The 25,576-nt window shown below is 33.9% G+C and overlaps 1 pseudogene; it reads right to left on the bottom strand.

The window, feature by feature from the left end:
* LOC136982103 (glucose dehydrogenase [FAD, quinone]-like) overlaps window positions 1-25,029 on the bottom strand; it is a 29,713-nt pseudogene extending 4,684 nt beyond the window's left edge.
* Between the last annotated feature and the right edge of the window lie 547 nt (window positions 25,030-25,576).

Raw genomic sequence — 25,576 nt, 5'->3', positions numbered from 1 at the left:
TAATAAGTAATATTAGTCCATGTCAACGCTTTCCTAGTCAAACAAACGATTTTATTTCGCAATCAACTGTCTAATTTCCGTATCCCTTGACTATTAGACTGCATTTGTGAAATAAAAGTGTTTGACAAGGCAAACATCGATAAGTTGCTATAGAAATATTAGTAAATTAAATGCTACAACGTAGTTTCTTAAATATAACTCGATAGTAAAATGTTTAAATGAGTGACTAAATGATGTATACTATTCATCACAGCGAAAGTTTCCAAAAAAGAAATTTTAATAATTTCAATTGAAGCTGAAACTTCAAATTTATTTCCACATAAAAATACAATCAATATAACGAAATTTGTACAAGTAAAATCATAATGACATTGCTACTGACGTGTGATTACACTGAAAATTTAAATGCGTTCTTTTGATTTTATCACAATACTAATTATTGTATCTAACTTAATTTATCAGTTAGTTATAATAATCAAGTTAATGCGAAAGAATTATAACTATTATTGCAGTCTAATTGGACTAAACGTTAACTTTTAGTGCCGATTCTGATTACAGTATATTTGAATACATATCAGAAATGAACACGTAGATATTTAAAAATATTTATAACATACCGTCAGGGTATTACAGTAGCTTGGATTTTAACTTGAATATAATATAAAATATCCCATTTGTTGTATCCAGATGATATATAACCAATTACAAATCTTATCTAAATAGATAGATATGTTTCTTGTTGACTGTTAGAATATTTAAATGGCTATAAATACTATAAAATGTTTTCTTAGCTTAATAAATTTACTTTATATAATTTCTTTACATTATACAAATTTTAAATATCCGAATGAAATTTTCAAAACAAAATAATTTTTACTTACCGTCTATAAGAGTCAAGACATCTTGTGGATGAGCTAAATAATTCGGTTGGATAACAGGATGATCGTAGGGATTAGTGCTTCTGAGTTTTATATAACCACGACTTTTTGGATGAATTAGAGTAGGAAATATGGTGAAAATATTCCGATTTAAGATAGGCCCATAATATAATTTTCTAACCTAAAATGAAAAGAAATATTTAAATGAAAGATTTTTAATACAGTCAACCCTGTCTATAACAGAACCCTAAGAAACTGAACAACTCTTCCGTAGTACACAGGTTTCCGCTATAGCCTATACAGGTTACCTACTATATTTATCACTTCATTAATGCGATTAATAAATTTCTCGATTATTTGCATTTTATTCGGACATAATGACACTTACATGTACTCTACATTCTCAACTCATATAAATATAGTAAGACTCTGCTTAACTCTGCTTCGCTTAACGCTGATTCGATATAACGCGATCTGCTCGAAGTCTTAAAAAAGCTCAAGATTTTCGCCGATTTAAACTACCGCAGAATTTCATTGATTCGTATAGAATACTTTGAGAATCCGGGCCGATTTTGCGTAAAATTTAAGGAAAATCTTAAGCCTATTTTTACTTAAATTTATCTTTGTATACTAGTACATTTATCAATTAACAGGACTTATTATACTGGAAAATTATGGATGCAGATATTTAGTCTTACAGATCAGAAATAATATTTTTTATTTAGTTCACCTGTTATTTATTTCTGATCTGTAAGACTAAATATCTGCATCCATAATTTTCCAGTATAATAAGTCCTGTTAATTGATAAATGTACTAGTATACAAAGATAAATTTAAGTTATGATAAAGGACACAAAGGCATAATAATTGACTTAAGCCTATTTTTCCGTTTCGATCGTAAGGAAAACATCGCACAAAAACAGATTGAATATCACCCGTACTATCAACAATTGGCTGATAAGTATGACATTCGAGTGTGAAATTAAACAACTTGCTGTTAGAGAAGGAGAAAGTCGACTGACAAATGAGTCAGTAGTAGACATCGAACCAATTAGGGACATGATAGCTGCAGTTGGTCGACGTCATAGCTTCAGCAACGGTAACCAATCACTTCACATCTGCAGATTCGTCATCCTAAAGTGATAAAAGGGAGGCGAAACCTCAAGTCAGGTGACCTTTTTTTTTTTTTTAACTCTTTCCGCCCTGTGGGCACTAAGAGGGCCTCTTTTAGTAGGCCCATTATGGGTTCGGCCAGGCCCACAATGGGGCGACCGGGTGGTGAGGGACGGGGCCCGACATATCCAAACGGACCACCCCCCGAAAAATTCCTGGGGATTATTCGACCCGTTCGGATTCGATCCCGGGTCCCCCAGAGCGGTAGGCCGCCACCTTTACCGCTCGGCCATCCGGCCGTCAGTCAGGTGACCTGTATCTGGCGCCATCTCCAGGTGCACTGTATATATGCGGCAATCTCCACCAATGCTACCTTTTACCATCTGCGTGGCGGACATAGCCAGGACCGGACACAATACGATTATTTATTACAATACGATTATTTATTAACACGAAGCAAACAGCAAAAGGTGGCAAAATGGTGTACTTTCTTTAAATCTATGTTTCGTGCAATTTTCGAAAAAATTTTCGAAAGCCATAGGAAATATCGACTTGACATGACAAGAATTAACTGATAAATGCATGAACGAAGTGTGGTAGAAGTTATGGCTGAAGGTATCCAAGAACCTTCAACGAGAAAAGCCTATCGCTGTATTGTTAGGTTGACCAAATTATCAACCTAATCGATACAGCATGACTAGGAGATGTATACGAGCAGGATATTGAGGAGCTAGGAGTTACAGTAAGTTTTTGGTGAGAATCTTACCAACGACATCCTTCAAGAACTGGAAAAACAAGGAATTAATGTAGAACTGGAAAATAGAGATTCAGAAAACGAAGAACCCAAAAAATTTTTCTAGAGATTTCCTTAGTATAAGTTTAATAACGATTACCAAAATCGTTGATCAAATTGTAGCCAATGATCCAGATTTTTGAAAGGAGTGCAAAAGCAAAACGAGGCGTTTTGGATGCGATCTTCTGCTAACGACATTTGTTTAAGGAAAGAAAAAAGCGACAAATAAAGCATTACGACTTTATTGCAAAAAAAAAAAAAAAAAGAATTTCAAAAACGTCAGGACCTTCGTCACAAAAAATAAACTTCACATTTCTGTGTGCATATGTTTGTGTTAATTTGTATAATAATATATGTTAAATAATATAAAAATAACTTTAAATTAAAGTGAAACTTGTTTATTTTTGGTCGCGTGTTCCCCTATCCCTATTTACTCTATGTTAAAATGACCTCGTTTAACGTTGTTTCGTTTAGCGCTTTGTCGTCTAGGAACGCATTCCCCGCGTCAAGCGGGGTCTTTCTAGTTGTATTAGCATCTAGTATTTTACAATTTAAATTGCCTTTTTCAGCAGTGTTTTGTGTATCATATCGCATGAAGCATACACATTTTTCGCAATTAGAAATATCTGTAGATTTGTCTAAAGCAGCATTTCTCAAAGTGGGCGATAACGCCCCCTTGTGGGCGGTGAGTAAATCTAGGGGGCACTGGAGACAGGGTACTAAACGGTGACCAAAGGCAAAAGTTGGGGTTACTGACAGCCGTTCCCTTTCCTCTGTTAAACTGATAAGAGAAAACATTGCATTTAATGGTTTCCAGATGTTGAGAACAATGTACTGTACGGTAAGGGCACAAGTGTGATATTCATAGAAAAGTTTTCCTAAGAATATTTCCAATTTTTTCTTACACAAGAGAAAATGGGTTAGGGGTGTAAGGTATAACTTTATGAAACAAAGGGGGTGGTGGATCGAAAAAGTTTGGGAATCACTGGTCTAAAGAGACATCTGCTTTTTTTAATTTTATCGAGAATTTAATTACGATTAGTATTGGCAATATTATGAATTTTCCATTAATTTGCATTGTGTCGCTAGAGAGAAGTGTAACAACTTTTCTGTGACGACACAATGAGTTTGAGTTTTCCTAATGCTATATAGGCTTATTTGCATCACGAACTGTAGCGGGCAAAATAAATTTTCAACATTTTTATGTCATATTGACGATTTCGAAATACTAAATGGAAGTAGCTACTAATACGTTTACTAGATATTAAAGGCTATTTTCATCCTATGAGCACCAAGAGGGCTATTTTTAAAAAATCCTTTATGGGTTTGGCTAGGCACGCAATAGGGCGACCAGTTAACTTGACATATTAGGACAGAGACTAGTCACCTAAAAATTTCTGAGGCTTTTGGACCCTTCCGAATTCGATCCTGAGTCCTCCAGAGTTATCTGCCACCTTAACCACTCGAAAACCCCGTCTCATACTATCTAACAATATTCTTGTTAAAGGTGAACAATTTTCAATATTTTTTTCAAAAACGTCTTTTCATTTTGATTTTTTGTAAGAAAATTGCGGACCGTGGATTGTTTTTTTTAAATAACATGAACCACACTTTATATTTACACTATAAAATCTATTTTTCTTTTTTCCATTGATGCCAAATGTAAAAATTTTACTAACGATTTTATAAAACTTATCCATGACTGGAATAAGTTATTGACGCCACATTTATCAGGTTGTCTGATATTTGTTTGACCAATCGCTCTTGAACCAAATTCAGGAATGTCTCTCACGACTTATTACATAATAAGAAAATTAATGCTCTTTCCGGCATTAGCTAACCGCTTTGGCATTTCCAGAAGAGTAGCAAGTACACTTTGCGATGTAACAACTGAAATATTTCATTATACGTCTTGCTGAAAAACATTAGATCATTCAACAGCATCAGTGCATTTAATCAATTAGCAACAGAAGTCTTCAAGTGATATGCGGAGTGTTGATCCAAGCAATTGCAATAGTTAAATCTGTGTGTAAGATGACTTCAGTTATATCCATTCAAAACATAACCGTACCTTTTCGATCAATTGAGACGGTAAAAGAAAAGCTGACAGCTCTAATCGAGGGATTAAAATGTCCTTAAGAGGAATAACAAGATACTATGTTTTGCCAGTAGGCCTATTACATAATCTTCCTTTACGCAATACAACACTACTGCTCAATACGTTAATTCCGCTACATTTACATGCAGTCCTTTAGAAGGGAACTGCCAGAATATATGTAGCAGTCATATGATCTTCCAAGCTTTCAAGGATGATACAAGGTTCACCCATTTACAATTGAGGGTTTTAGATAGGGAATCCTCCCAATCGAGCTTACTGAGCCGAAGTTTCTTAGAAAGATTTTTGCTTGAATTATAACTGGTCCTAGACGACCTAAGGAGTCATAAATCTTGGCGATGACAGTTAATACTTCAACAATTTATTGCTGAATTCTGAAAGTCAACGCTTTGAAAGTAGTAGTGAAGTTCTTCGAGTCTTCAAGTTATGTCCATCTAAACTGCATGGTCTTAGAAATCTCGATTTGGTAGATTTGTGTCATAGAGATCAAGATATAGAGATCAATGTAGTTTGTCTTATGTACGTTTTTGAAGGCAACAAAATTTGTCGTACTTATTTTTTTCTTGTAAGTGTCCTAGAGCAGGAGTCGGTAACTTTTCAGTGATGTTGTGCCGAACATAAATGATGATGTTATTCCACGTGCTGACATGATTCTACGAATTTTGTTATATATATTATAAGATTAGTCCAGTTATAATGGACTTCAAAAATATGTAATTTTGAAGTTACGTTGTTAATGGAAATGTTCTTACACGTGAGGTGTATTCACAACACGTAAATGACGACACGGAGCGCAAACGCATCCGCTGTAACATAAATATACAAGCAGAATATAGATTTTTATTGTATCACGGCCTACACATTTCATTTCAATGTCTAATTAATAATGAAAATGCAACTTTTACTACATTTATATTCAATCAGCGTGTCAATGAAATTCGTCTCACACGTGCCAAGTTTCGCATGCGTGCCATAGGTTGCCGATTACCATCCGATAGACCATTGACTTTGAGACTATTCTTAAAACGTTACGTTTTCGAACTACAGTATAAAAATAACAGCGATACCCAAGAAGTTCGTTAATCTAGATTCCGATAATCTGGAATATCCGGTACTCTGGCAACTGCTGAAAAGTATCCGATAATCCAAAATTGTCAATAATACTACAGTATATTTGTATTCCGCGAATCGAAATTTTTTTGAATAGGTGATGCATTAAAGATGAGTTAGAAACCGCGGAAAAATCGAGGCAAAGATGTCAATGCGGCCAAATTCGACGCTACATGTTGGGGCGTCAACTCCACGTGGAATAAAGAGCAGTGTAATCTTAACAAAGTATAGTCGTAAACAGTATCATTAACAGAATGAAAGAAGAGAGTATGCAAACGAATTGTAAGCATACAGAAACGTGCGCTGGTATAAAATGTACTGTACATTAAAAATTGAAATGTGTAGATGATATATAGACCTAACCGATCGAATTTTGTGACAATACAAAAACGTCCAGTACTCCGCCATTTTAGATAATTTCTTACACTTTTGTTCTTAAACTCCAGATTATAGAACTATTATACACAAATATCATACTTAGAGCATTTCGGAATAGGTCTGCGCGTATTTTTAAAAAATTGTGTATATGTATAGATTCAAGATTTATAAATCTATATTTTTGATTAAGAGAAAAACAGATGAGTCTTATGCGACTTTATGAATTCGTCTCTTAAGGTACTTTTGAAGAGAGTATTGTATGTAATTAAAAATAAGTATGAATCAAAAAATACAAAATAAAATTTCAATACTTCACTTCATTATTTATGCCAAAGGCTGGAATAAGAATTTCTCCTCCATCAGAAGTCAGACTGCCAGTTACAAAACACAGTTCGATATCTGGATAATCATCAGAAGAATTCGCAAAACGGCTATTGATGAAAGCCAAACCTTCGACCCCACCTAGTATGGTCCACGGTCCTGTAAAAACGGTTTCTTTATTATATTATTCAAACACTATTGTCTGTTCAAATAAACATATCGATAAAAGTCTTACCAGAACCATATTTGAAATAACGTAGAGCATTGAATGGAGTTAGATCACGGTAGGTGATGACAGAAACTGGTTTGTCAATTAAGAAATCCATTCCAAGAGGGAAAATGTGATCTTGAAGATTAAGACCTACTGGAAGATCTGACACGACTGGAATCTATATGATAATAATTACTTGATAATTTATTATTCAAGAAGACCTACAGATAAGAGCTTAAGACTTGGCTAAAATAAGTAAAAATTAGAACTTATTCATAAATGTATAATCAGCCAGATTACTGGACATTGAAATATTAGTATTTAAGTCGGTAGGGATATCGACAAAGTATTCGATTCGGACTATATGACATAATAGGTTTCAGATGTGGGCAATCCAGTTCCGCTTGTAAAACCGGAACTGTTGGAACTGATTCGGTGCGAAACTGTTGCGACAGGAACGGTTTCATTGGAACCGTTAAGCTAGACAGTTTCCCGAAATAGTTAAGCTACATGGCTCCTAGGAACAGTTGATTTAGACAGTGAATCGGACCAATTAGTCTAGACGGCTCTTCGAATCAATTAAGGCAGTGGTCCCCAACCCTATGCCCGCGGGCACCATAGCGCCCGCCGATCGTTTTACGTGTGCCCGCCGCTGTGAGACCACAATACAAAGAAAAATATTTCGTTTTTGTTTCAATAAAATGCTATGTAAAAGTTTTTTCGTTTTTAATGATTAACCACTCAAAAGTAGAAATGGCGTCCAACACAGATAAAAGCACAAAGCGAAATGCGACCGATCTCTTTTTCCCCTCCGCCAAATCTCCCATACCTGAAATGAAATAAACCGGTCCGTTCTGAATATCATAAAATCAAAGTACAGATTACGACTTACACCTTGACGATTGCTTACAAGCAAGAATATCATCATACTCTCCTAATTACAAAGCAATGGCCAATGAAATGCAATGCCAAAAATCACATTTACTTTCAGATTTATATTTTTTATAAAGAATTTTTATACTCTGTAGATTTTGTATGCATTGTTTAGTAATTGCTTGTTTTGTAAAAATTATTGTTAATAGTCTTGTATATGTTTTATTACATTTTTGGAATTAAATGTTTTCTGTACATTATGTGTATGTATTATTAACTATGTCCAAGTATAAATTCACCTTGAAAAAATAAATGGTGCCCGCCGTCCGGCCGGTATTCTAGAATGTGCTCTTAGGTACAAAAAGGTTGGGGACCCCTGAATTAAGGTATACGGCTCTGCCGCAACTGTTAAGCTAGGCTGTTCCTCGGATTCATTACGTAACGTCGAAATTGCTTAGTCTGTTGGATTAGACCCATGATTTCCAATTAGTGGTACGCGTAACCCTGGGGTACACAAAATTGCATAAAGGGGTACGCGCGGCAATCTAAAATCGGTCGATTTGAAATTTAAATGAATGAGATGAAGCAATCAAAAGAATAATGGGTGGACCATCAAAAATTCGGCAATTTACAACATGATGTCGAATGCACAAATTCGTTTATTTATAACTAAAAATATTCTTAAAATTTCATCAAAAAATGCATTTGTGACAATATCTAAATGACATTCTTACGCAAGAAACAAAAATTGTACAATTAACACAATTCGTGTTCGCGAAATTACCGACTTCAACTCGAAGATGACTTGAGACTACAGTTGACCAAAAAGCAACCAGATTTTACAAAGTTGTGCAAAGAAAATCGTGCACATTTGTCACATTAAAATTAAATAACCTTATGTTATTTTCATTATTATTAGACTTGTATTTTAAAGGTAATAAATGTAAAAAAATAATTTATTCTTTTTGTCACTAGCTGTCTACCCACAGCTTCGCCCACATTATATCGAATTTTCTCATGGGAGTAAGGCTACATTTTACCGCGAGAAAATATCTATGTCCATCTCCAACATGTAAGCTACCTCTGTGCCAAATTTTATTAAAACCTGTTCAGCGGTTTAGACGTGAAAAGGTAACAGACAGACAAATTACCTACGAACTCGGGCTGTAACGGTACCCACCGGATCTACCCATCTCTTATAGATTTAGACTGGAACATAATTTATAACTGCCGATCTCACTCACTGATCACTAAATGCTTTCGTAATTTGCAGTTTTGAGGCCGTTCATAAAGTACTCACATATTTATACCATAATTTAAATTAAATATGGTTGATATATCATAATTACGTAATGTTATTTTGTATATTGTGAGAATCCGAAGGGGAATATGAAAGTAATTAAGTAATTAAATAATGAAGAATTTATATTAATGCATAGCAGAAAACGGAGAGGAAAAGGTTAACGGAGAAACCCACACACAACCTGTTTCTCCCGATTTCTCGATATCATCTATCGAGACCGATTAAATGTCTCTCCAATTTAAACAATTATTACTCAGGTTATAACCTAATATCAAATCTTAGTCACTACCGGCAATTGATTTAGTTGTTATCTCGATTTTGTAGTAGTGTTTCATGCATTATACTGAATATCCTGCAGTTGTCTTTTTTTCACATATATTGTAAATTCCTATCAGATTACAATTACTTTCTTTGATACTTTCTTAGAAACTTTTTTAGTATTTGACAAAACGAAATATAAAATTTTGAATCTATTAGTCATACTTTAGCTTATTTAAGTTCACATCAGCTGGGATCCACCGAAATAAAATATTCGTAATCATATCTTAGTAAAATCCAAGACTCAGTTGTCGTTGGTTAGATTATTCTACTAAAAATCCATACCTGTACCAATAGGTTATTTTCTATAATATAACATGTAGTTAAATAATAAACTATCCGTATTGACTGTCCAAAATAATTAAAAATGGTGATGAATTATATGCTGGGGAAGTTTTATTTAAATATAGTTTTTATTTTAAAAATATGGGAAAACAATTACAAAACGAGGAAGAAGGATCTAAACCAATTGAAACCCTATTAATCAGCTACGAATCCTACATAAACTACGGGAATCAAGAACAAAGACAATTTTTCCATACTAATTGTATAAGTCAATCTTAATTTTTGACACTAGTCTTCTCTACAAAAACGAAAAATGATGACGCGATGTCGTAGTTGCGCGAAACAATTGCGATAACGTCAAAAGATTCTTGTTGGCAGAGATTATTTAAATTCATGTTTTTTTTGGGAGAAATACAAATAAACAATGAGCTTTATGTAACTTTTTCAGTTGGCAACTGCGCTGTTTATTAGAAGGCACTTGCTATTTAAACAATGCCGTATTTCATTAACCTATCTGTTGTGATTTTTCAGCAATTACAATAAATAGAAATATTGTATATCATTTCATGTAAGTCTAAAACTTCTGTCTAAAAATTTAGCGTATCAAAACTAAAATACATTGTATGCACGAGAGAATATAGATATTAAATGTCAAATGAAAGATTTATCAGTTAATGTTACCTTGTCTCTAATTCCAGCAAGGAAATAGTGGGACGCACGTTCTAACCTAACCTAACCTAACCTAACCTATTCTAATAAATTACGATAATTATTGACAACCGAATTATTAGAATAGGTTATGTTAGGTTACGTTAGAACGTGCGTCCCACTGTTTCCTTGCTGGAATTAGAGACGAGCCGCCATCTTGGCTACCTAAGGTAACATTAACCGATTTATCTCAATATTTTAGAAATAGTTTTCTTGTTGGACGTTATCGCTACCTTTTAGCTGGGTAAAATATATTATTACAAATAAATAATTAAACATTTGTTATATTTATAGGTATGTGACACCACTTTGTTATATCTATATCTACAGATAGAGATATAAAAAAGTGGTGTCACATACCTGTCAGTTAAAATAACTAATTGCTCTGGATTACATAAACAAATCCACACAATATAGATAACAGCCCAGAGGCGGAATAAGGCGATACGTAGGCGCAGCTGCACTGTCTTCTGAGGGTTTTTCTCGAGTAGAGCCTCAGGTAGCAAAAATTCTTTAGGGCATACTATTTTCATTCAGTACCCTTCTAAAGATTTTATTAGACACATTCAATTAAAATTCAAAAAATAAAACTGTATATCAACGCACATTGTTTAGAGATATAAAGTTTTAATTACGATTGATCGAAAATAACCAAATCATATTTAAGTATTGCTATTCATTCAGCCATCCTCAATGCATTATTGTTAAGGTAATATACTGTACATATATAAAGTATATACAGTTAACCATTAGAATATATTTTGGATAATTTCACACATTTTTCAGGAAAATATTTATTTTAAATTTTTGGATTTCTCCCTAATTCTCTCATTAATATATTTGGTTATTATTGTTTAAAATTTCATCTCAGAGTTTTATTACACTTACCTCGAATTTATTTAAGTGTTCTCTAATGCCAATCCCTGACAGCATTAACAACTGAGGCGAGTTGATGACTCTAGCTGATATAATTATCTCTTTTCTTGCATAAACAGTATAAGATCTCTTGAATCGATCGAATTGAACTCCTTTAGCTCGTTTATATCCATCGAAAATAATCTAGAAATGAAATATTTTATGCTAAATTGTAAAATTTAAATTATTAAGTTTAATCATGGAAGAAATTGTTCACCATATATTTTAGCATATTTATTAAATCTATCATACTTACGTAGATATGCATAGATATATGATAGATTTCATCAACAATACATGACTGCTCAAATTCATTAGCATTGAATCACACAATGAAAACTGAATTTAAGATAAAGCTAATACTTCTTAATAAAAATAACTACGAGTACTTTTACCGACGTTGCTAGATTAAGAAAAGCTTTAATTTTAAAACTTGAAAACGTTTTCGCTTGATATTTTCAGCTTTCATTACACGTTTTCAAGTAAAATTGATGAAAACTTTCAAATGAAATTTGAACACGTGTTAATTTCACAACTTAAGTTTTTTGTGTTTTGAGTTTACTGATTTAATTCATGTCTTGATCATGTTCTATTGTATTTCCTTTCAAACATAATGAAAACAATCATTATTCTACCGTTATTGAAATACATTCTAATCGGTCATAAAATGGACGAAAATAAAAAAATAAAAAAGTTTTCCTTTCCGCACTCATTTCTTTTTATATATATAGTTTAATAAAACTTGTATAAATTTCGGTATGGGTTTGTTTTAAAAACCTGTGAAGATATAAAATTTCTTAGACCATAATAATTAAAGTGGGCTGAAGTAATACAGCCGAAATGTAATTCAGAAATTAAAAAATATCAAGAAATGGTTACTTATCGTTATAGCTTTTGATGTAGTAAATGAGTTAAATAGCCTCAATGTCAGATAAAGCCTTAAATATAATACATTACACAGGTTGATCGAAAAACTGCGCACATCAACACATCACTTTGTGTAAATTGTGTCGAGTTATTTTTATTGTCTTCCTCCACAAGATGTCATTATAATGCGTTCTGACTACTAATAGAAACTCTGATTTTTATGAGTTTCAGACGAGTTTCATCAGAAATAATTGTGGCTGCCATACTTGTCGGATTTGTCAGCTAGAGATTTTTTTCCTTTCCTGAAGAGAAACATTATAATTCTGGTTGCCAGTATCAATTTTTAGTGTTTCACAACATGGTATCAAACGTGATAAAACATCTTGAGCCTGTAATCGTGAACGGGGAGGTCAGTTCGAACGTATGTTGCAATAACGCTATTTTAGTTTGCTTTCCTTAAAGATCAGATTAAGAACTTTGTTTTTACTACCTACTTTATTTTCTACATTAACTTCACAAAATAAATTGATTCCTAACACACTTGCGCGTGACTTTTCGATTACCGTGTAGAATATATTGACCAAAGAAATAAAAAGTTTGCAAGAAGTTAATTACATAAACGTATAAAATAAATTTTACTCTCCTGACTGTTATAACAGGGGAAAATTATGGCAATCAGTCAACAAATGTACCTTCCTAATCTTTACGTTTATGGACTCAAAGGATTTAACTATATGTGGTGGTATGATTTTTCTCATCCACTTTGAAGCTATAACTCCTGTGCCTTTTGTCGAAAATTTTTGAAATTTTGCAGAGAGGCTTGTGTAACAGATGGATTGGTTTTTTTTTTCATTTTTTGTGATTAAAGGTCGAGGGGATGGGGAGATATAAAAAATCGTGTGTTGTATTTCGACTAGGGTCGGACCTAATGACGATTTCACTCGGTATTAACAGTTACAATTTTTTTTCTTTTTTTTTATCAAACTCACCTCTACCTTCAAAAGTAAGCTTTTTTTTGTCATTTTACAATAATTAAAATTACAAATAATTTTTAATAATAGAATATCATAACAGAGAAAGCCACACGCCAAATTTTAAGTATTGCCGGGAAAGTTAAGTAACTTGTTGCTCGATTTTTTCCTCTGTTGTATAACAGCCGGGAAAGTTAAAATCGTGCCGAAATCCGAAACGCAAAGTGAAAAACGGGTTTTAGCGGGGTGTTACCAATTACATTGGTGAATAGTAGCATTTTCACTTTCTATCGCGAGTTGTTTAGAAACTTTAGACCTAAACTCTCGCTCGTTTCTTACAAATTAGATTATAATGTTTTCTCTCCTGATATTTAGGAAGTTTAGTTTTTTCGCGCGACATTTTCTTTTCGTCAAATTTTATTTCGTTGTTCTGTTTCGTTAAAATTTTGTTCTTTCAATATGTGCTAGAGTCAAACTTTGACTTTTTCCGTAAAACCCTTGTTAAAATTCCGTTACGTGGGTTTGCGTATTATATAAGTTCTCACAGTAATAATCTTTAGAGTTCGTTTTAAAACTCTACGAATTTCTGATAAATATATATATATCCCAATATTATGCTTTTACCTTAGTTGCGAAGGAGAACAGCAAGATATCTAAATTAGGACGATGTTGAATTGGTTTCAAGAATGCTTTATTGGTGCTGCATCGCCTTCCAAATCTTGTCGTTGATAATGGATAATAGAAACCTATTAATATATAATGTATATATTTTTGTGGCAAAAACTGAAAATTATAACTTAAAAGTACATAGTTTATCAATTACAACAGAGATCACGTTTTGAAATTTGCAATAAAAAGATTTGTTGAAATCTATCACACTTACACCATTCCTAAGATTCGAAATCCAATTTCGAAAAGCATAAGAATTTCTATTTCATTCTATCATTATTTGTATAATTGCATTTGAATTTTTAAAATTTAATTATTAATCTATTATTCATTTATTTGTAATTCTTTATAGATTTCTTTCATACAGTTTTTACATCCAATCGAAATAAAAATAAACATCACGTCTATGTACTGTACATTATTCGTTATATTGTTTAATGTAAGAATATGTAAATTCAAATCAAAAGCCATTTTACCAAAGTTATATCTTAATTAAAGTACACAAATATTTTTTTTAAAAAAAGACACTTGTTTAATATATATCGCAGTTGCACAAGCTATTCTCTATCTTTAAACTGTGGCATTTTGTTGACTTAATAATCCAGAGTCACTCCAATGACTCCTCGCAAAGTAAAAAATCCTGCAACCAGTTACTTACCTTTCCCGGCAACAACATTTAAAATGCGTGTGGCACCATCTGTTATGATATTTCGGTTAAAATCTTTTTATATAATTAATTATCATAAAATGGCAAAAATCTTAATTTTGAAGGAAGGGATGAGTTTTATATGAAAAAAGTTATGAATGACAATAAAATATATATATAAACATAGGCTCTATATATATGTAATACATATAAAAAATAAATATATAAAATATATATATATATATATGACAATTGCGAGTAAAATCTTCATTAAGTTCGACCCTACTTGAGATATGAAACATGTGAGGTCCGAGACGAGGTCCGAAATCCCGTAAATTGCAGAATTCTTGTGTTTAAATTATAACAATAGATTATATAAAAGAGAGCGAAAAAAAACTCTTGATCTAAACAGTGCGACACAAAATATAAACAACGAGTCCTAGGACGACTCCAACACGTGTTAAACGATCTGTCAATGTCAAATCGAAAAGTAGAACTCTGACACAAGCGCTCATAAATAATCAATCTAGGAAAACAAATTCGGAAAAGGTGAAAGATCTGATGGATAGAAAAACATCGCGTATGATCGTCAAAGTTCCATAACGACAAAAATCACAAACAACGGGCTAAATTATGAGCGCTAGTCTTATGGTTTAATCAACAATCTCCGAGCATAGTCGACAAAAAGGTGTCAAATAGACACCTCGAATCAGAGTTTTCTCGTTACCTGAGTTGGTCTCGGTTTTCCCCTGGAAACAAAGGGGAGACCAATCGGAAAGCGAGGGACCAATCCGAAATGAAGATAGTGGAAGAAAAACTAAAAAATCGGAATTTCAAGGTCGAAAGAAAGTCTCTTCTGGATTAAGCTCACCGTGTGCTTTATATAGTGAATTGTGTCGTCTCCCAAGACGTCTCTGCGACTCTCCGATCATCCCCAACACCCAGCGATCTCATCTCGTCTGCCCCGAGGCTTCAACAGAAAGGAAAATCCTTGCCATCCCGAAGGACGATAAAGAAGTGGAACTGAACTGTCACATAAGTGTTACCAAATAAACGGCTTTTTCTTTTGTAAAACATTTGTCTTCAATTCCCTCCTTCGCCACACCCACATGCAAACTTCCCTTAGGTTCATTATGATGCGGGATTAACTGATCCCCACCTAAAAGACAGCAACCGTACATTGATGCCGAGGAGTAGGCTTTCAAGTTCCCTATCACCACCGGTCGGCGACCTTACAAACACGATCCCCTCTACCTCTTTATACCTTGACTTTTTACCACCAAAATTTAATAGTATTAATTACCCTAATACACAAACCTCCCTGGAATATTTCAAAAATTTTTAACGAAATACGAGAAATTATTAAGCTTCGGAGAGGGTAAACAAAGTCGTACCACACAAAAACGTCCACATTTACATTTACATTTACCAAAGGAGTAGAAATAGGTTTACCAGACGTCCTGTTTTGACAGGGATTATCCCGGTTTGACGATGTTGTCCCAGCGTCCCGGGCAATTGGTCATTTTGTACCGGTTATTTTGTAAAATTTTAAAAGTGTTGAATATACAGTACATGAAGTAAAAATAGTAAAGCCTCGGGTAAAATGGCGATTTGGCAATTGCACTCACTGTTGCCAATCTAAATATTTCGTATCTAGATCTAAGTACAGTAGAACCTCGATTATCCGCACTAATTGGGGATGAAGGTAGTCTGGATAAGGAAAAATCCGGATAATCGAAAAAAATATTGTACTGTATTTAAATCGTGATCAAATTTTCAAGAAAAACGTTCGTTTTGAATTTGTACTACTACTGACCAACAATAACCCTGCCTATTGTTTAAAGGCCCTCTGGTGGCGCAAGAAGACGGATTTTATAAAATAAAAAGCAGTTGAAAATGTCAAATTTTTATTCATAAAAATGCAAACTACAGTATGTATGTCAAGTTATATTTTTATTACGACGCAAAATGTATTAAAAAGTTTAGGACCACTGTGCCGGGTGAGACGTTATTGGGACAAAAAAGTTATGCATTCCATCACGTACATAAACAGCGTCGCAATCGACAAGTGCAAATCAGCATATTTGTAAAATTTTTGTTAATTTTGAACAATCCGGATAATCGAGGTCCGGATAATTGAGGTTCTACTGTACTTTTAAAGTTGTCTAGATGTTTTCCCCAAAATTTATAGCATATGGCCTAATGAATTTAGATGTTTTATTTTCTCACAGAATTTATAACAGCACGTAGCCTATGAGATCTACATATTTTTATTTCATTTTTTTATATATTTTGTTTCAATTCGAGTTGGCAACACTGAAACTTACACTGGTCACGTCATTGCTGCGCGTGTCATATCTTAATCCAGTTCAAATTGCTGGTCAGTATTTGCGATTATTTTGTACTGTACATTAAATTCATTTAATCTCTAAAATGCCAAAAGAAATTGTTTTTTCTGATGATTGAAAAAGTCTGTGATTATATTGACCAAGTGAAATATGAACTGTGTTTTTCAGAAATTTCAATAACTCATAGTGGTCATTCAAACATTAAAAATCACTTGAAATGTGCGAAACATGAGGCAATCAATAGGAACTTCCTCAAATGTATTGTTGTATTTTAAATGTACCGATTTAAATGACAAAGAATTTTTAAATTCACAATAATATTCACACTAGTGATAAACATTAATAACTTCTTAATAATAAAATATGTTTAGTTCAATTATTAAAAATTGCTTTTAACTTGTTGTTTTTGTTAACTGCTTTATTTAGCCTTTTCAATCATAGGTACTGTACTTATCCCAGTAGGCTTAATTTTCTGTTGCGAGTATTTTCTCAAAATTGACCCGGTTTGAGAAAAAAATATTATGGTAAGCCTAATTAGAAAGCCTCCACCAATAAGTATAACCTTGGAAAAGGAAATATCAACGTTTATAGCAGAAGTGAGAAGAATGAAGAAAAGAAAAAGAATAACAGGAACGTGTGAAATATGAGGTCTCAGAGCACCCAGCTGAGTGCTAATTATTTAACACCAATGAATAGAAATTACAAAATTACAGTTGTATACAGAATAACTGCCTCTGCAACTTCAGGTAAGAGCTCCATATCGGCTAATTTGCCTTGGAGCTCAACACTCAAAACGCGTATGAACAACCCCCTTGGGGAAAAAACAGACAAAGCCCTCCCTGGCTTTAAAAGGTAATAAAAGAAAATAGACGCGCTTGTACAAAGGACAAGACCTCCATGGCATTGGAGGTATCAAAAGAAAACAGTCGTGTATATACAATACAGCCAGTACATGAGAAGAGCCCCTCAACAGCTGACTTGCCATGGGCCAAAACAAAAAGCGTATGAACAACCCTCTCTAACGAGAGGGGAACCGCTGGATAGTTCGCCTAACTGGCAGTCCAGCATGCCAGTAGCTCTGATAAAAGTTTCAAGAGCCTGTAGGGTCTTTTGATTGGTGAAAAAGGCTTTCAACTGGCATGGCCAGTGAAAACCGTGGTCATTCAATCTGCTCGCTAAAATTCGTCTTTCAGGTTTGTATTTAGTGCAGTGGCATGCCGTCATTGGAAGCGATGGAAGCGCCGATTCCATCTTCCAATGACCTTCCCTTGTATTTTATAAAATATAAATTTTCATATTTTAACGTACATGCATTAATTAAAATTCATTTTTTATTATAACTGCATTATGTATCTTTTACAAATTTCTATACTACATGTGAAAAAAAACGATAAGATTGCTATTGTATATTCGAATAATTCGGTGGCGGAAGGAATGTCGAAACCGGGTCAGTTTCCAATCAGCCAGATTATATAGGCACTGGCACATGCGGTTTACAGAGCACCAACCTCACCCGGTTTAGCTGGTAGAAGCGACACACGCATAAAGCATCTAATTTTATATCCCGGACCGGTTGTGGGCTGTTAGCCGCCTGCCTGCTAGATATTTGGCCGCCCTCGCCCGATTATGTGAATCACGAGTAGACTAGATCAACGGCGGGCAACCCCCGGCCCGCGGGCCAGCTACGGCTCGCAAAAAGTTTCTATCCGGCCCGCGAGATCTTTAATAGATTATTAAATTGGAAAATAACTAATTAATAGTTATTTTTCCAATTTTTTGTAATTTTCGAAAACGATAAGAGAAATAAATGTAGTAATTAACTTTTTATTTATTTATTTCATATTTGCAGACTAAAAAAATTACAAGTCACAAGAAGGCGTCAATTAACTACTACGGCCGGCGGAAAAAAACGTAAAATTTATTCTCGCCCATGTTATAAAAAAGGTTGTCCACCCTAGACTAGATTTATAACTTAACCCAACCGATAGGAATTTACTGGTATGTTTTTACGATAGTTCTGTATAGTTGACAGGAGTTTAAAAAAACCCATTAAAATATTTGATATATTTATTCTGACGGCCGGATGGCCGAGCGGTAAAGGTGGCAGCCTACCGCTCTGGGGGACCCGGGATCGAATCCGAACGGGTCGAATAATCCCCAGGAATTTTTCGGGGGGTGGTCCGTTTGGATATGTTGGGCCCCGTCCCTCATCACCCGGTCGCTCCATTGTGGGCCTGGCCGAACCCATAATGGGCCTACTAAAAGAGGCCCTCTTAGTGCCCACAGGGCAGAAAGAGTTAAAAAAAAATAATAAATATATTTATTCTACGTTTATTCTGCTCTCCCATCTTATATTACTTACGGATTTCAATGTTAAACCGGTGATATTACGATTTAGTATGTTCCATCTGTAAGGGGATGCAGAAAAAACGTGTACAATTCTAGTACAGTGATAAAAAATTAACTGTTACTTTGACAGCATCATTTACAACCAAATTTAATGAATGAGACGTACAATGGTACAAAAAAAAGCTCTAGAATTTATTTTCTTTAAATTTACGATTTATGTATCGGTTGTCATAAAAATTTCTGTCTACTTCTTTCCCAAGACTACAGATATTCAAGTACAAAGTAACCGGTTTCAACTTATTTCTACTTAAGTAGTAGTTAAATAATTAAGCGATTAGGGAATTAGAAACATAAATAAAACCCTAATGAAAGAGCCGAAATTTTACTTAAACAGAAGCTTAACCGAACCAATCTCTTGCCAAGTACAGTGGGGTCTGATCTCTTCGTAATATTAGATGTAGTAAAGACAGAAATTTTTCCAGTTCAATGAGAGTGACCGAAAAGTTGTAAATTTTGGAAATTTCCGTGAACACTTGGTCCTAAAACGAATTAGTTAGAAAACGAACGAGTAAGAATATTTTGTTATATTTATGTACGTTTCTTCACAAAGTTATATTTAATTATAAGTTTCTTTAAAAGTATATTCGTACAATTGAAAAATTTTTTTACTAGGTATGTATATTCATCACACATTTTGTTTTACTAAGTAAGTTTTTGTTTATAATTTTAATTTTAGCCGTTATATCGTGGCTAGTGATTCAAAAATTTATTTTAAAAAAGTTTTGGCTCAAGACCGTATAATGAAAAAGAAAACATTATTAAAAGAGAAAGACCAATGCCTAAATTAAATATAAATACGTCAACAATAAAATTTCGACATTTTGACGATAAAATTTATGACGAATGACGATTCTTTCGTAAAATTGAAGCAATTTGGAAATCAAAGAGGAATAGAATTTAACATTGGTAGACAATATAAAATAAATATTGAAAATTATAACAAGATAATTACGATTAATAGATATATCTAAATTAATAGATGTTATATGTTTTTTCTCAAAGCAAGAATTGGCATTTAGAGGGCATAGAAAATTTATTGAATCTAATAACGGAGGTAATTATATTGAACTTTCTTATTTATTAAGTACGTCAGATAATCTATTAAAAATACATTTAAAGAAGTATGCGGTTTTTACTGGCATACTGAACAAACGAATACGAACGGGCTCTCACGCGCAATTAATTGATTGCCCCTGTAAGTCGGCTTCTTACAGAAACACAGCTTCCCTATTATCAAATGTCACGGCACGCCACTGATTTAGTGAACAAAAAGATATATATATAGCATATCTTGATCCTCAGCTAGGGCGCAAGGGCATTTCCTGTTCCTTTTGTTCATGAAACGCTTTAGGTATACCCTGAAGTTCCCGTGTCCTGTAACGATTTGAGTGGTAATGAAGTTTGGATGGTAAAAAGACATGTGCCTCCTGTCCTGAATGCTTGGAAAAAATTGGAAGGAAAGTCTGCCTGTTTTTTCTGCTTCCCATCTCTGTTGCCAGAGTTGGGTCATGATGTTGTCTAGCTGGGACTTCACCAAGCTCGATGGAAGGGTGTTGAGAGAGATTGGCATGTCAGCCTTAGCCGCCTTTTTGCGAGTAGGTCAGCTCGCTCGTTTCCAGTTATCCAGCATGTCCTTTGACCCAGTTTAAGAGGATTTTTATCCCTTTTCCTCTAAGTAGTGTCAGAAGGTTGATAGTTTCTTGAATTATAGTTAGCTTTGTGCGTAGTTTCCTGATTTGGGCTAGGGCCGTTTTGCTATCGTTGTTGATGTGTATTGTTTTGTTTCTGAACATCGGCTTGTCTCTGATATATTGCAACGCTTTCAAAATAACCAAACTTTCGGCTTGGTTGTTTGAGCATTGCGTTCCTAGCTTGAAGTACGCCAGGTAAATTGATCTTCCAGAGGTGTTATTAACAACCCATGCGCACCCAACGCCCTCGGCAGACTTCGATCCGTCAATAAACACATTGTACGTTTTGTCATTTACTTCTGGTGCCTCAGTAATTTCCCGGTTTGGTTCTGCAGGGTGAACTATTTTAGTATTTTGCTGTGAGTCCAGGCCGTAGTTCTGAATGTCTTCTATAAGTTCGTCCATGGAAGCATGGACAATGAGAGTTTGAATGCTCTTTGCCATTTGACCTAAAAGTTGGTATTTCCAGTATATTTTAAAAAATTTTATGTCTAATAGTAGAATGTTTGAAATTACTTGCAACGCGTTCGTCGTGCTTGTTCTGTATGCTTTAGCTATCGATATTAAACTCCATTCATTGGATAGAGTTAAGACGTTTCTTAATGTTTTGATTGTTGGCAGCTTCTCCCCAGATCTCTGCCCCATAAATAATGGCCGGTTCGATTGCACATTTATAGATTGGCTGGTCTTAAAATTTATTCCCCACATGTTTCTAGAGATGCAGCGTAGGGAGTGGGACATCGTAACTGCCTTGTTGTGGATGTGGCTGAATTGTGATTTCTATGTTAAAGTTTCGTCAATCTTCAGTCCTATGTATTTTATGTCAAAGTTATATTTAATCCTATGCCCAGACAGTTCAATTGTTAGTTTCTTATTAAGTGGTTGATGTCGTGGGAAAAGTATACTTGCGCATTTATCTGGGTTGATTATCAGTTTTTTTCTTTTCGGTCCAGAGGTTTACGTTGTTTAGAAGTTTGTTCATTTGAATCTGTAAGACTTGCGTGTAAGACTTGAGTTTTTGCGTGTTATCAGTATTATCGTGTCATCAGAAATCCTAATATATCGATAGTGGTGTCCGCTAAGGAGGTTTCTTTGAGTTTGAAAATATCATTGTGCAAGCCACAGAATTGGCCCAGACCTAGAGCCCTGAGGCACCCTATGTCTATATCTCTCTTCATAACATTGGAGCCGAGCATTATGCTTGCCTTTCTTTCCATAAGGAAACTCTTTTAGAGTCCGTAAATGTTTTAGGGCAATTTGCGTCTTTTAGTTCCGAGAGGATAGCCGGCCACTACGCTCCCCTTGAAAATTGATTAATACTGCCATTATATGTCTGTCGTTTTGTTTTGCGATCCTTATCACCTCGATCACCTGGTGCAGTGCCGCAATCGTACTCTTGTTTTTACGGAATCCGTGCTGGTTCGTGTGGAGAAAATTTGTTTTTCCCATTTTAAATTCCAGTCTTTTATATATTAAGGCATCGAGGAGTTTTTCAAAGATTAGTAGTAGGGATATAGAGCAAAAGTCCTTTGCTGTTACACTAGTTCTTTAGCTATGAGCTTGATTTCAGCCATTTCCAGGCCTTGGGAAAATACTGTAGTTGAAGGCATTTTTTATAAATTAATAACATGGTAGTTGGAATTGCATTGAAAGTTTTCCGTAATTTTGTCTAGGCCTGGAGCTTTCCTCCAGTTTTTTTCCTGAAATAATTTGGCAATTTAACTGGGACTAAAGTTCCTGTCTGTGTCAGTGTTCAAAACGGGAAGGCACTCTTTCCTAACCTTCGCATGACAGCGGCTGTCAATGTCCTCATGGTCCCTTGGGAAGAGTTCAGAGAGAAGGCATTCGTATGTCTCTGCTATAGATTTTTTGTCAGCCTTTTTAACAGAGCATGGTATATGCGTGTGCTTGTATTTGTTGTACAATACAATACTTTGAAAAGCATTAATCCGCACATAACCTGACCAATGTAGTTAAGAGTTACAAGAATTAAGTTTAATTGATGAAAAGGTTGAGTCAATTATGGATTTTGAAAACCTGTATCCATCCATAAGAATAGAATCCTGTTACGAAGCTTTGATCGAATCTATGCTCTGCATAAAACCGATTTATCGAGTATTCTCAGCGATACAAGATGTTAAATGTTTTATTAAGTGTGGCAAAGGTAAAATTTTTTCAACTTTTTAAAAATACTAATATTATTGAAAACAAATTGATTTTGACAAAAATTTATTAAATAATTCATAACAATAGATACAACGTAATAATATTTGATAATTAACAAATTTTAGTATGATTTGTAATTAAATCTTTAAATTTTTGATTAATTTCAATTTAACACAAGTGTACATTCAGCAGCGCAATTTGTTCTTGGTAACACTGATAGCCAGATATTGAGGCCTTACATGAAGAGATTTAACAGATCTGATCTTTTTATTTAAATTTTCTTATCTATTTAAATTAATTATAAAAATACTAAGATTTACTTTGATAATTTTATTTATAATAAATTATTAAAATGGTATTAATATTATTATAGTAATAATATTACTAATAATATAATGATTAATAATATATTTTAATAATATAATCATTAGTTTATTACGCCTTGCTAACCACAAAATGCATTTGTCTAATAACTAAAAGTGCTTGTATAATTATTGCATGACTAAAAATAAACTATAAAAATATATTATATAAAAACCTGTTTGAATGGCATCGTTATAATCACTTATAGGATACCCCAGTAATTGACCAGCTTCCAAAAATGCATTTCGAAGAGGACTTGCATATCGCGGCGAAGAAATTGTTAGAGGCCCACTCGTACTATGAAAACCTTGAAGAAATTATGCAATAAAGTTTAATTAATAAGAATTTAAAACTTTTCAATTTGTATTTCTAAACATTCAATCGCAACATGCTGATCTTCAATTTACTAATTATTAGAATAAGCTTCTACATTTGATTTCATTAACTTAATCAAGAAATTAAACTTTGCCTTAACTATCAAAAGTTTGCTACATATTGAAATATATTAAGTTTTATATTTACCATTATTGAGTACGCGTATATCAGTATTATCTTCAGATTTGAGAAAATAAGGAAAGACGTCTTTCCAACTCCAACCATAAGCCCCTTGTCGAGCCCAATTGTCGTAGTCTCTGCGATTTCCTCTGACGTAGAGCATGAAATTGAGAACACTTGAACCGCCTAACACTTTACCTCTCGGCCATCTAGAACGCTTGAATATAATATAAATTCTTACAATGACTTATATTAATTATCAATTTATACGTAATGTAAAATATTTTTCTACTTAACATTTATATTCAAATTATCTCTTTAATACAGGTTGACCATCAGTAATCTCGTTCCATTACTAATTCAGAACTACTTTCGGTTAGCGTAATTTAAAATTTTCCGTGCCGTTTCTGTTTACTCAACCGGGATGCTCAACATTGTCAGATAACAAGAAAATGAAAAATGATTTGACAATAATTTTTATTTAATGTTTGCATATTTTTTATTAACCACCTTATACCAGTTTATACGGTATTTTAAACGTAGGAGTAGGATGAAATGGTTATTTGTTGGGTATTATTGGGTATTTGTTGTTGTATTTTAGCCTAACCATTAATAATCCGGCTAAAATCACCTACCGCGCACCGTACAGATCTCAATTATACCGGTCAACCTGTAATATGCTGACACTTCACAAAATGTTTCCTGAAGTTATTATATCTTATTCATAACGAAATACAGTTACAGTGCAATGTATTGTGATTATATGCTAATACAATAATTATACACAAACTTACTTCATAGTTTCTTAATGACAGTAAGTGTTAGTTAAATTAGTTATTAGTTTTTTTTAGTGACTGGTTCATTGAAAAATAAATAATAAAAATTTTAAATTGTTTAAAACTAAAATAATTGTAGTAATAATAACAAACTCTGTCTTTAGTTATCAACTTGTCGAAATGAGAACACTCAATAATTCCAATGAACCAAAGAACGATGCCGATTGGAGCATAAGCTTCTTGTAGGGTCTCTAGGGAGAAATGAAATAAAAAATGATAGACCCACAAACAGCGTCTGTTCTCCATGTCAGGAGCTGCTGAGTTATTATTCTACTTTATATGCACAAGCATACTCACCAGTGTTTCAGCGGCAATCTACCCACTGATTATCAAGGCCCCTGAATGGAATAATGTGCTCTCAAGAAATGAACGAATTCGTTATACGTACCCACTACACTATTACGAAACTAGAACACACATGCCAACATACAGACGCACGCATTACAAGACAAAACTACAAGACATCACACGAAACTGTCCAGATTTCCCTGTTACAGAGCAAAGAGCTTTTGATCAGAAAAGAACAACTACAGGTACTTTTCACTTTACGACTTATCTGCTTAACGACCACTGGGACATAAGACCAATCGAGTTTCGACTTGCAATTCGGAGAATTCCCTTTCTCAGCATGGTGTGAGGTTGCAGACAAGGTCCGTAAATCACGAAATTCTTCCATTTAAATTACAACAATAGATTATATAAAAAAGAGAGAAAAAGAAAAAAAAAACTCTTGACCTAGACATCGCGGCGCAAAGATGTAACCAACGAGTGTCGGAACACGTGCCAAAACACG

This window comes from Centruroides vittatus, unplaced genomic scaffold (genome assembly GCF_030686945.1).
Source record: "Centruroides vittatus isolate TY-2023 unplaced genomic scaffold, ASM3068694v2 contig_808, whole genome shotgun sequence".
In the NCBI taxonomy this organism is placed as follows: domain Eukaryota; kingdom Metazoa; phylum Arthropoda; class Arachnida; order Scorpiones; family Buthidae; genus Centruroides; species Centruroides vittatus.
This window is presented reverse-complemented; position numbering and strand designations above follow the sequence as displayed.